This window comes from Solanum verrucosum, unplaced genomic scaffold, assembly GCF_900185275.1.
Source record: "Solanum verrucosum unplaced genomic scaffold, falcon-dt-bn FXZP01000109.1, whole genome shotgun sequence".
Lineage (NCBI taxonomy): Eukaryota > Viridiplantae > Streptophyta > Magnoliopsida > Solanales > Solanaceae > Solanum > Solanum verrucosum.
In genome coordinates, this window is record NW_026020594.1 from 480,914 (window position 1) to 493,786 (window position 12,873).

The following is a 12,873-nucleotide window of genomic DNA, read 5'->3' on the forward strand; positions in this document are numbered from 1 at the left end:
ACTAAGTTTCCCTTTCTTTCCAAACCTCATTACACCCTCTATGGGTGAAATTTTCAAGAAGAACTAATCATTTACCTCAAACTCAAGGTCTCTCCTTCTAACACTGGCATAACCTTTCTCTAATAAGTCAAACCTTCTCCATAGCCTCATTTACCAATGATATACCGTGAGTTTACGGTATTGTTAATACATTTCACTTGAGAGTTGTGTGTGTCTAGGGCCATTTTGTATTAGTTCTTATGTGTTTTTCTCATGTTTTCAGGAAATAAGTTCAGACGCGGAGATTTGAAGAAACAGCTGAAAGACGTGCAGAAAAGGGCATCTACGAGTGTTTCAGATTGCCCAAGTTACGCCCCATAGATGATGGACGTCGATGGGAAGGCAAGGCATGGCTGAAGATCAGGGAATGCTAGACTAAGTGTGGAACCATGGTTGCAACTTACGGACCGTAGATTGATCTATGGACCGTACTGTTGCTCCGTAAAATGTGACAAAAATTTGGTTCCAGCACCTGATACTGAAAAGTCTAAGTATGGAGCTATGTAGAGGAGTTACGGGTCGTAGATTGACTTACGGTCCATACTGTTGAACCGTCGAATGTGACAGAAGTTTGGATGATTTTGAAGATTAAAAAATTGCCCAAGTCCTGAGCCACGATAGGGACCTACGGATCGTAGATAGACTTACGGACCGTAGGTCAGTGTCGTAAATTGAAGACGCATCCTGTAAATTTTATTTCCTTATTTCATTTCCTTTTTAGTTAGGACTTATTTTCCTATAAATAGGGTATGTAAACCTCGTTTTTGGGGTTAGTCTTTATTACTTTTATTCTAGTTCTTGACTAGGGAGATTAACTTGCAACTTTAGCAATTCTTGATTTCCTAAGTTCGTTTTGAAGATTTTGGTGTTGAAATTTAAGTTGAAGTCTGGGTTTATTATTCTTCTTACGTAAGTTCATGATTTCTTCTTCTAAAACTATGAATCGTGTTCTTGCTAATATTGGTAACTAAATCCACAACTAGGGTTGTGGGAACCATGAGCGATTAACAAAGTATGAATAGTAACTAAGCAATTCTTGAATAGTGTTGTTGCATGCATTGATAATTCTTTCGTTTAGAAGTCTTTTTAACGAGTGCACGCGTTAGAACTCGTCTTGTTGCTACTTGCCGGACCAAGGAGGTAGTTAATAAGAAAAGAATTATCAACGTAGATTTAGTGTGATACTATCTAATAGAATTAATGTTGATTGGTGCGAGGGTGAAAACTAAATCACACATCGATGTGACGTCTAATATGAGGTAATGGTAAGGGTTAGTAAATTATACACACGTAGTCGGACCAAGGTGCGGGGTGAAATTCTCTAGATGCCGGACCAAGGATTTAAAGATACACACTACAAAAAAATCAGCATTTAGCGACAGACGAAATCCGTCGCTTATCGATGATATTCCGTCGCTATATCTGATTAGTGACGGATTAGCGACGGATTTTCAGTTGTTACTATTTTGCTTGTTAATAATATCTTAGCGACGTCTTAGAGACGAACGATATTTGTTGCCACATTTTAGTGACGAATTAATCCGTCGTTATACTTATATAATTCGTTGAAAATTTCATAATTTATTTCGTCACTTTGGATAATTTCGCGACGGAGTGTCAGTCACTAATCTGTCGCAAAATATTCTGCACATTTTCCACTTAAAAGTCTGTCGCTATTCCGTTGCCAATATTTTTTTTTTATAGAAACGACCAAATCATCATTAAATTTGTTGCTAAAAAAATTCTTTTAAAATAATTTTATTTATTTATTTTAAATCTACACTGCCGAAATAAATTAAATGACAATTATTAAATACCTCTAAAATAACCAACATTCACATGAAATAATACTTAGACTGTTCAAAATATGTAGATAGCAAAATTCAAATCACATATTTTAGTGCAAAACATCAAAAGCAATGTATCAACTATTCTTAAAAGGAGCTACATTCATAAACTATTGTTACTACACAATTTATAATTTCCAAAATAACAGACAATATCAAAAGTGAAAGTTGTAGGGGACTATGGGATAGAATCGTCATCACTTGAAACTAAGGGATCAGCCTCATTAGTAGTAGCAGGAGGAGGCATTATGGGGGTCAAAGGTGATGGATTGTCAACGGGATTAATCATTTCTTGTACCCGTTCCATAATAACAGGAAGAAAATGATTAGTAAGTGCAGGAAGCATTTCCTTTACAAATTCATCCATATTTGTTGCGATGCTGATTGAGAAACTGAAGGTTGTACAAATGATAAGCCACAAAGCTTATGCTTGTAGTAATTTTTCGCTTCAGATCCAAGACCGTATATTCTTTTCTTCTTTTCTCTGCCCGCAGCTTGGTAATATGCTTCAGATTGATCAATATCAGATTGAGATGCCGTTTTTTCCTGTAAGATCTCTTCATATGTTTCCTGTAATAAATAGAGGTAAAGAGAGGGCATTAATGATTAGGAAAAAAACTATATTGGTCAACTATGTAAGTTTCTAAAATAGGAAATCACACACTTTACATTTGTAAGAGCGGCATGTCTAACCCAAGACAACCTATGCAAAAGAACTCACACTGGTGTTATTTGTGTTAGCAAAACTCAGCAAGTATCAACCATGTCCTTCTACACTGCAGTTACTACTGAAGCTTGGAACTTCTTCCTTACAGCTTTTGGATTGAAATGGGTCATGCCTCAGACAGTGAAGCAAGCATATGAAAGTTGGTATTTTTGGAGAGTTGATAAAATCATTAGAAAGATTTGGGGAATGGTCCCATCAGTCATCTTATGGTATTTATGGACAGAAAGCAACACCAGATGCTTTGCTAGCACAAAAACTCAAACCTCTTATATGAAGTCTAACTACTTAGCTAATTTGTTTAGCTGGAATGCCCTACCCCTGTAACTAATGCATATACTTTAGTGGATTTTATATGCTCTTTATCACTAAGCTAAGATTTTTTTGTAATGAATTAAGCAAAGGTGCAGGTCATCTAGGCTTACCATCTAACAAGTACTACTTTACCATCTAACAAGTACTACTTTACCATCTAAGATTTTTAAAGCAAATAAACAAGGAAAACCATTACTTGGAAATGCAGAAAATACATAACCTTTTAAGCTGATTGCAGTACATTTAACTTGAAGATACTTACTGTCAATGAGTTGATTACTTACAGTTGTGATTTGTTTCATTATCAAAGATGGTGAACTTTAACATCAATACACAAATAGATCCTTAGTCAATCACTTGCTACTTAACTTTCCAGTACACATATAGCATGTTAAATGACCCTCACTTTTTAACCAAGTTGCATAGTAAGTTAACCAAGTTGCATATTAAGCTAACCAAGTTGCATATTAAGCTTGATAGTTCTAGAGTTAGGTGAGAATCGAGAACTCTAGTCTGTCCAGATAGTCAAGAAAACATGGTACAACTTTATATTTGTCTCCAACAAACACATAAGGAGAAAAGTAACAAAGTAGATATAGACACCAAACAAGGCAACAAGGAAGGGCAACAAACACATAGCTGGGACAGTAGCTTTGATCCCACTTCTTTGGACATCAAAAAACAAAAAATAGGGATGCCACATCAAACCAACAAATCTTCAAGTACTAGAAATAACATCTAACTGTCCTCTTGTATTTTCAGTCAAGATCCCCTTCTAATGAGAATTGACATGTATATTTTTAGATAGGTTTCAAAGTTTTGAACTTACATGGACAATTCGAGAACGCTCATCAACAAAAGACTTTCCATCATGACCATGCGTATATACGTGCAAATGTAACTCGGCTGGTGTTGGATCCCTACCTTTTTTAATAGCCTGTATAGAAGATAAATCACTTTTAGATACAATCATATCTATTGGTTATGTGTATTTAAAATACAAGTGTTTATATCAGACAATATGATGTTACTTATATTATTTGTGAAATATATACTTACAAGTCTCTTGCGATATTCTCAAATTGAAATAGAGCCACCCGTGTGAGTCCCAGTAGCAACTTCATGGCCACCATGACGATTCTTTGAATTTGTTTCTGACTTTTTAATAGACTCATCAGTTCCCCAAAGTTGCATCCATCTTTCCCACACATGCTCAGGTACATAACATGGCCTAATTCCTCCCCCTTTTATTTAAGAAATGAAATTCTTGTATTTTATTGCTACCTTAGCCAACCAGTGTCTCTTCACTTCACTTTCACTAATGGAAACATCCCAATAGAATTTTTTCTGAAATAAATTTTAAAAGTAATACATTAATATCCTATCTATAAATGTGAATATACTTTCCAAATTCACTTACGATGAAAAGTCATACCTTGAATTCTCCAAAACAACCATCTTTTACATTATTTGAAACACTTCTCCAATTGATTCCATTGGGATCAACTTCACTTCTAAAAGACTTGGTTATGAAACTAGAGCATGTTATAGAAGGCTCCAACCTGTGTAAATCAAAAGTAATATTAGTATCTGACATTATATATGTAAGTTCTAATAGAAAGAATACTCAGATTATATTAGGCTACCAAATTTCCAGATCCATCAATTGTTCACTATATTAGTTGAATTGAAACAATCTAACACTACTCGACATGTTTACATGACAAAAATTTATGAGGATATAAGCAAAGAGTGGACTAACCCTGCAGAAGTTAGAAAAATATGGGTCCGTGTGTGGCTACTACTAGAATCACCTTCAGCAATTGTGTTTCTATGACCTGTTAGGTTGCTTTGAGTGGATATATCACCTTCAACAGTTGGGTTACTTTGAGTGGATATAGCACCTTCAATAGTTGGGTTTCCATGACATGTTGGGATTCTCTAAGTAGACAGATCCTGAGCTATTGGATTACTCTGATTTTGTGTAACTGAAGGTGTCTCAGATATGGTTGGGGGGTTAATTTGAGTTGATGCGTCAATGATTGGGGTACCACCTTGGTTAGGAGAAACTATAGTGGGCATCGAAATAATTGGCATGCTTACGTGAATAGCAAGATTACTCCTACCTAAGGACTTGCCACGACCTCTGCCTCGAGCCATACCTAAAACTAAATATAATAGTGTAGTTAGACCATCACTGGTACAAAATAAAATTAAGCATAACCCATAATAATTATAAGAAGTATTGCAACAACAGAACCTAGAGTGCAACATTTATCATTACTGTAAATCAAATTAAGCTACCTCGCTAAAGTATTTTCCAATCAAGTGAAAGTGTGCTAAAATATTTAAAATGCCTCTAAAAGAGCTAGCAGATCAACTGGAACAACTTATGCCTGCAAATATAGGAGTGAAATAGTTAGCATTGTGTTTAACCATATGGAGAAGAGATCATATAAGAAAAGAAAAAAAATAGCAAACTGGGGAAGCCTTTTAAGAGACTGAAATATTGAATACCATCAGATCATGTGTTTCTAATAGGACACCTAAACCTGATGGTTATATTAACACAACAAATAGATATATTTAAAGTTAAAAATAATAAATAGAACACACATGATTAAAATTCAAAAGTTACCTGTACTAGTCATCCTAAATTGAAAAGGAGAAACTAAAGAAATGATAATATTTGGAGAAAAATTAATTAAAACAAAATACGGTGAAGATACAATACCAGATTATCAAACACTAGTCACTATCTATGTCTTCTTCAAACTCCTCCTCTTCGTCTTCGTCCTCATCCTCCTCAGTTTCCTCGCTTTCATATTCATCGTCTATGGATTCTATTTGGATTTCATGATGCTCTTGCAATAAACCATCATCAATGGGTTCATCCATTTCCATAACATCTCCATTTGGATCATTTAAGGGTATATTTTCATCAATGAAAACTCTCATATCTATCTCGTGGACTTTAACTTCTTCAACTTGGAATGGAACATTCAGTTCTGAAGTTGTCACCACTTCCTCATCTGGTAGTTCAATAACATTCCGAGGTTTGACCTTCAATACAGCTACCCAATCATCCTTGTCATTTTTCTTGCTCGGATAAGGCACATAGCACACTTGAGTTGCTTGCATTGCAAGAATAAAAGGTTCATATATTTTATATCGACGACGATGATTAATATCAATCAATTTGTACTGATTATGCTTTTTGACACCAACATCCATAGTTGGGTCAAACCATTCACATTTGAATAACACAGTTTGCTTCAAAGGTGCTTCACAGTATTCAAATTGTATAATCTCTTTTATCTGTCCATAATAATCACCACAATTTGAATCTGAGATACCAACTCCACTATTCATTGTTGATCTTGCGCTACCATGACATTCTGTGTGAAATTTGTATCCATTAACAAAATAAACAGAATGACATGTAGCGCCTATCAATGGTCCACGAGCAAGACTACGCAAGAACTTATTCTCAATGGGATTACATCGGACCTATTTTTAAAAAATTGTAAGATTTATTTAAGTTTCAGAAGTTAATTTAAGTACATTATCGTATAGAAGATAATATCTGTGAAACCTTACAAATTCTTTGAACCATGTAGAGAAATTTGCTTCAAGGCTCTCGTCTAGTTGACCCTGAGATAGATTTGGAAATTCTTCTTGCAAACGTTGCATGAACATACTTCATTACAACAAAATAAGTTAAATTTAAAACTCGTGAATAAAGATATGTTATTATTAGTAAAAAAATATCACTAACTTTTGTTACTTCACAAATGGCTCAACCTCCTCACTATTTAGTAAGATATAAGTTTGGGCAACCTTGATTTCTTCAAGGGATAAATCCCTTTTTTTTTACTTCTCCCCATAATCAACCTGGATGGGAGAAGATTGATAAATTTCCTTCAAGATCTTCCATAACACCACCATCATCATTACGGTCCACATTGTGATCACGTGTCATGACATGAGGTCCAAAATAATGAGAAAACAGTTGGGTTGACTCTGTCATCAAGTATGCTTCACAAATGGATCCCTCAACACTAGCTTTATTTCCAATCATCCTTTTAAGAGTTCCCAGATACCTTAATAGATAAAATGGATGGACCACTACATTAGAAAAGGAAAGTATAGAATACTAGCCACAAGTTTGACATAGAGGATGTACATTTACCTTTCCAAAGGATACATCCATCGATATTGCACAAGTCCAGCTATTCTTGCTTCATATGGAAGGTGCACAGGTAGATGTTCCATTGAGTCAAAAAAGCCAGGAGGAAATATACGTTCTAACTTGCACAAGATTTGTGGGATATCTCCCTCTAATCTCTCCATGCCATCCACTCGTAGAGTGGTTGAAGTAAGATCTTTAAAAAATAAGCTCAATTCTGTAAGTGCCTGCCACACATTACTAGGAAGTAGTTCACGAAAAGCAATAGGCATTAGTCGTTGCATGAACACATGGCAATCATGACTTTTCATGCCAAACATCCATTTTGCATTTGTGTCTTGACATCTACCCAAATTCGAAACATACCCATCTAGAAACTTTAAGCCTTTCACCTAATTGAACAAGATCGATCTTGCTTTCTTGTCTATTGTATATACAGCTTTCGGATATTTTCCACTACCGTCTTTTTCCAATTGAGGTCGATCAGAATAGACTACCATATCTTGACGTGATTGTGGATTGTCTTTGGTTTTGGCATCAAAATTAAGAACCGTGTTAAACACATTATCAAAGACATTTTTTTCAATATGCATGACATCAAGATTATGTCGAATCATGTTGGAACTCCAATATGGCAATCCCAAAAGATGCTTCTCTTTTTCCATCCACAACAGTTCCATATTTTTTTGTTAACTTCTTTTGCATCTAAATCTGTTACTTTTCTTATGCCCAGGTCACAAATTTGATTTAATATCTCATTTCCTGTCCTATAGGGTGGTGGTGATCTTTGGACAGTCTTGCCTTTAAGAAATTTCTTACGATCTCTCCTAAATGGGTGATTTTGGTTGAGAAACATCCTATGACAATCAAACCAGGATGTTTTCCTACCATGTTTCAAACTGAATGATTGTGTTTCCTCCATACAATAGGGACATGCTAACTTACCCACAGTACTCCATCCTGATAGCATAGAATCTGCTGGAAAGTCACTGATTGTAAATGCAAGTTTTGCTTTTTTGAGATGTCAAATGCTTTCACACCTGTCTCCCACAGCAAGGTCAATTCCTTTATTAAAGGCTGCAAATAAACATCAATTTTATGTTTGGGATTATTTGGCCCTGGAACAATGATTGTTAAGAACATATAAGCCTCTTTCATACACATCCCTGGAGGTAAATTGTAAGGAGTAACAATCACTGGCCATGAAGAGTACTTACTCCCAGATTGACTAAATGGTTGGAAACCATTAGTACATAACCCCAATCTTATATTTCTTGGTTCAGCAGCAAAACAACGATGAGTTTCATTGAAGTGCTTCCAAGCCTCAGAATCTGATGGATGACTCATTACACCATCCTCTTTTGTATGCTCATGATGCCATCTCATGTCGACAACTGTAGCGTGGGATGCATATAATCTTTGCAATCTAGGTATCAAAGGAAAATAATACATTTTCTTATAAGGGACCAATTTCCTCTTGTGAGAGCTGACACAACGCTTGTATCTCTCATGGCCACAAAATGTACAAGATGTAAGGTGTTCATCATCACCCCAATATAACATACATCCTAATTCACAACAATCAATCTTTTCAACCGGCAAACCCAAGCTACGCACTAGTTTCTTGGTCCGGTAATAACTATCAAGAACTATGTTATCTTCAGGTAAAGCCTCTTTCAACAATTGCATCATTTGGTTATAACCTCTCTATGAAATATTGTTCTCCATTTTAATATTTAACATCCGAAAGGCAACCGCAAGTTGAGAGAGAGAAGCACCGGGGTATAATTTTTTATCAGCTGCTTGTAGCAAATCATATAATTTTTGAGACTCGGGATTAGGATCTTCGTCCATTGAAGGTTCACAAGGATGAGATGACTCAGGTTCAATATTGTTGAAAGATTGCCAACTTGATCCCTGGAGAAAGTTGGGATCTAAAGCATCTAAAACCATTTGTCGGTATGGGTTATCATATCCTAATTCAGGTTGAGCACTACCATGAATATCTTAACCCGAAGAAATCTCATTGATCACTTCTTTTTCCCCTTGATGCTTCCAAACAAAATACTTATCAACAAATCCATACTTATAAAGGTGATGTTTAACAATTTTAACTTCCATGTATGTAAAGTTGTGACACTTTTTACATAGACATCTAACTTTGTCACCACTCATGCGATTCATTTGAGAACATGCATATTGGATAAATTTATCCACGCCATCTATGAAACTAGAGTTTATAGCCCCTCGACCATCCAACCTCTCATACATCCAAGTACGCTCTAGATTATTCATGTTCCTATTCATGTTTAAATAAACGAAATAGTTAGTAACAAACACAAGTTGATTGAGGACTACTTCCAATAACAAGCGCATTTTTTGAGAACATGCATACTGGAAAGTCACTGATTCTCATTTATATTCAAAATTTCGTCAAAACATACAGATTGGCATAACAAAATCAGTTGTTGAAATTGCTCACTAGGAAAGCTGGGAAAAAAGAATATTAGACAGTCTCAGAAACATCCCCACCAAAAATAGTTCTCCTTGGGATTTATAAAAAGAAATTCGAGAATCTAAGAAATGAAGAGAAGCACATCAAGGATAGGTATGAACACAATTAAATCTTCAATATGATGAACTCAGCAAGCTCATGGCGGAATGAAATTTCAGTATTCACACTGAAGAAAAAACACAATATAAGCTCGAGAGAGAGAGACAACAGTTGGTAGAATCAATGACTCACGCATCAGCCAAAGGAAAATATTAGCTCAGCTAGCAAAGATCAGACATTGGAATGACTGCAATGACTGCAGATACATACAGAACCCTTGGTATCATCTACCAAATGTTTTGTTCACTATATTCAGATGTTTCAGAGTGTATTATTTTTATCCCAATTTGTTTCCTTTTAGTGTTATGCTGGCCACTTTTGGGCTAGTACTTTTGATATTTTTATTATATCTTGTTGAACTTATCTTCATGATATAAAATGGCCTTTTTAGGCCACAAAAAAATATTTTAAAAAAAACAAATGACAACAATCTTCTTCCTAATTACAATCAGTAAAGTAAATACCTTGAGAGTATATCTTTAGCTAAATCAAGGGAAAAAGTAAAGAGCAAGGCTTACTTCGAGTGAATGATAACCAGATACTAAGTATAATGTTATAGCAGTAGATACCTGCAATATTTAAACATCAGATATCTTGGTTATTAACAAGAACATGAAATAAGAACAATAGAGCAAATAACAACTAAACACTTAATATGAATCAGTTGTCGTCTTGAGTTACATATTCAAAGTGTTATTCTACATGATCCTCTTTGCTTGTTCAATTGGTTGATTATATAAATATGTCTAATTTTTTTCAAAATCACAGTCATGGTTACTTATATTGCTTCTTTGTTTTCATGTCATATGTTTGTATCTTATCCGCCCAAATGCAAGAGACTGTTTTCATAGATTCTTAGCTAAAGAACATCAGAAAACCAATTACAAGATAAAAAAGCAGTCATATATCATACAAGTGAAAAGGTCCTTAAATCGTAAAACCAAAATCACCGCAGAAGTAGCTTCTAAGCTGGATTCAATATTACAGTAACATTATTTATCAGAAAAATGAACTAAACACAATTTTTGTCAAGTTCCTAACTCTATTGATAGAACTCATTTGCAATCTAATGCAAATAAGCATAGTAGTATTGCTGCAATTCATGTGAAGCAGAGCACACATCAGGAACCCAAAAGGAATAATGAGGAAATTATTCACAATAAACAACAAGAAAGCAATTTCAGCAATCCCCTGCACAATGACAGAAATATGTATGCCATTCAATCTTATTTCCTGAAAGTTTTGAATGACTTTAAGAAATGCACCCCCTCATCCAAAAAATAGAAATGTCCTGCAAAATTCCAACCCTCCCAATGACCACATTCAGCCTCCCCAAACCACAAAAACAACTCCCAAAAAGACCAAATACCAACTCATGCACCCTTTACTGTTATTCAATCTTTTGCAGCAAAATTTTCTTATTGCAAATGGAAAACTACAAGCAACTATTAGGTAGCTGTGGGGGGGGGAGAAAGAGAGATACCTTTAAGTGGAGAGAGTAAAGCGATAGTTAGTAGTCACAAACAATGAAAGTTAGCTGCAATAAGAAAAAAAAAATTAAGCAAATCAGTGTGCAATTTACTTTCACAAAAGCAAATAAAATTAAATCACAGTAATGCTTCAACCCTAATCCCAATTTTTTTAGAAAATCTTACTTCGAAAAAGCCCTATTTTCAGAATACCCAAACTACTAAAATCACTATTTTCAGAACACCTCAAACTTACTTCGAGCTAAAGGAAATGGAAAGAGTTGAAAGTTATAAAACCCTATTTTCAGAATATCGACACTAATAAAACCTCTATTTTCAACACATCTCAATATTACTTCAAACTAAATGAAATGAAAAGAGCTGAGAGCTAAAAACTCTAATTTTCACAAACCCATCAAAGATAGAGAGATGATAGTTTGACAACTCACTTTTTAGATCAAAATGGAAGATTGAAGGAGATGATAAGAGTTAGAGAGCTTACTTTGAGATGAAGATTGAAGGAGACGAGAGTTTCAGCCATCAGAGAAGGAAAGTTCCATCAGAGAGCTTACATCGTCATTACTTTGAGAGATGAAAGTTTCTGGTGAAAATGGAAAAAGTGAGGTGAAAATTGAGAGTGAAGTGATTTAACTTAAAACAAAACCATAATTTTGCAACAGCCTTAGTGACGGATTTAATATCCGTTGCTAGCAAAAATTATATTTATTTAGATTTAATTCTAGCAACGGATTTTTCCGTCACTATATAAATTATATTTTATAAAAAATATATTTTTAAGTTTAGTGACATTTTTCCGTCACTATTTCCGTCACGGAATATTAATTAAATTGGTCACACTTACTTGGTCGCCAAATTGGTAGCGAAAACTAGGGCGCCAAAATTTCACGCTCATTTTTAGCTACCAAACAAATATTTCGTCGTTGATCCGTCGCTATATCATAAATCAAAAAATTATTTACAATTCTTGCGACAAAATGTATATTCCATTGCGAATCCGTCGTTTTATAATGACAGAATAAAATTCATCGCTAATATCCGTCGCTAAACACTATTTTTTTAGTAGTGACATAACTTATCGCTTTGCATGTTATACACTAGGAAGGGATTGCTATTTCTAGGAATACGGAGTTATGAGCTTATGGGAAACACGTACTCCCTAGTTTCTTTCTCAATTTGATAACAACAAAAGTTTAAATCTTGCTTACTAATTACTTTCATAACTTCCAAAATTTGTTACAAAAATCCCCCCCCCCCCTCCCCGTTTTTATTTATTTGTCTCAGAAATACATTGGCTAAACAAATATAATCGTTATTGAAGTTAAATCTAAACCATATTCCTCGTGGGATCGACCTCAACCTACAAGTTGGGTTTTTTACGTGATAATGATCGCTTATGCTTCTGAAAGGAGGTGTCATTTGAGTGTACCAACCAACTCGGGACCTATCAAGGAAATCTCACCAACTTCAAACAAACCTATAGGAGATCTACACCTCCTACCATAAAGAGCCTCAATGGACCCATACTAATGCTTGAATCATAGCTATTATTGTAAGAAAACTCGATCTAAGTCAAATGATCATCCCAACTTCCCTTGAAGCCAATCACACAATCTCTCAACATATCTTCCAAAATGTGAATAGTACACTCTACTTTC

The 12,873-nt window shown here is 34.9% G+C and overlaps 1 pseudogene; it reads right to left on the reverse strand.

The window, feature by feature from the left end:
* Positions 1 to 2,064: 2,064 nt before the first annotated feature.
* LOC125811310 (uncharacterized) lies at positions 2,065 to 5,085 on the reverse strand (annotated as a pseudogene).
* Between the last annotated feature and the right edge of the window lie 7,788 nt (positions 5,086 to 12,873).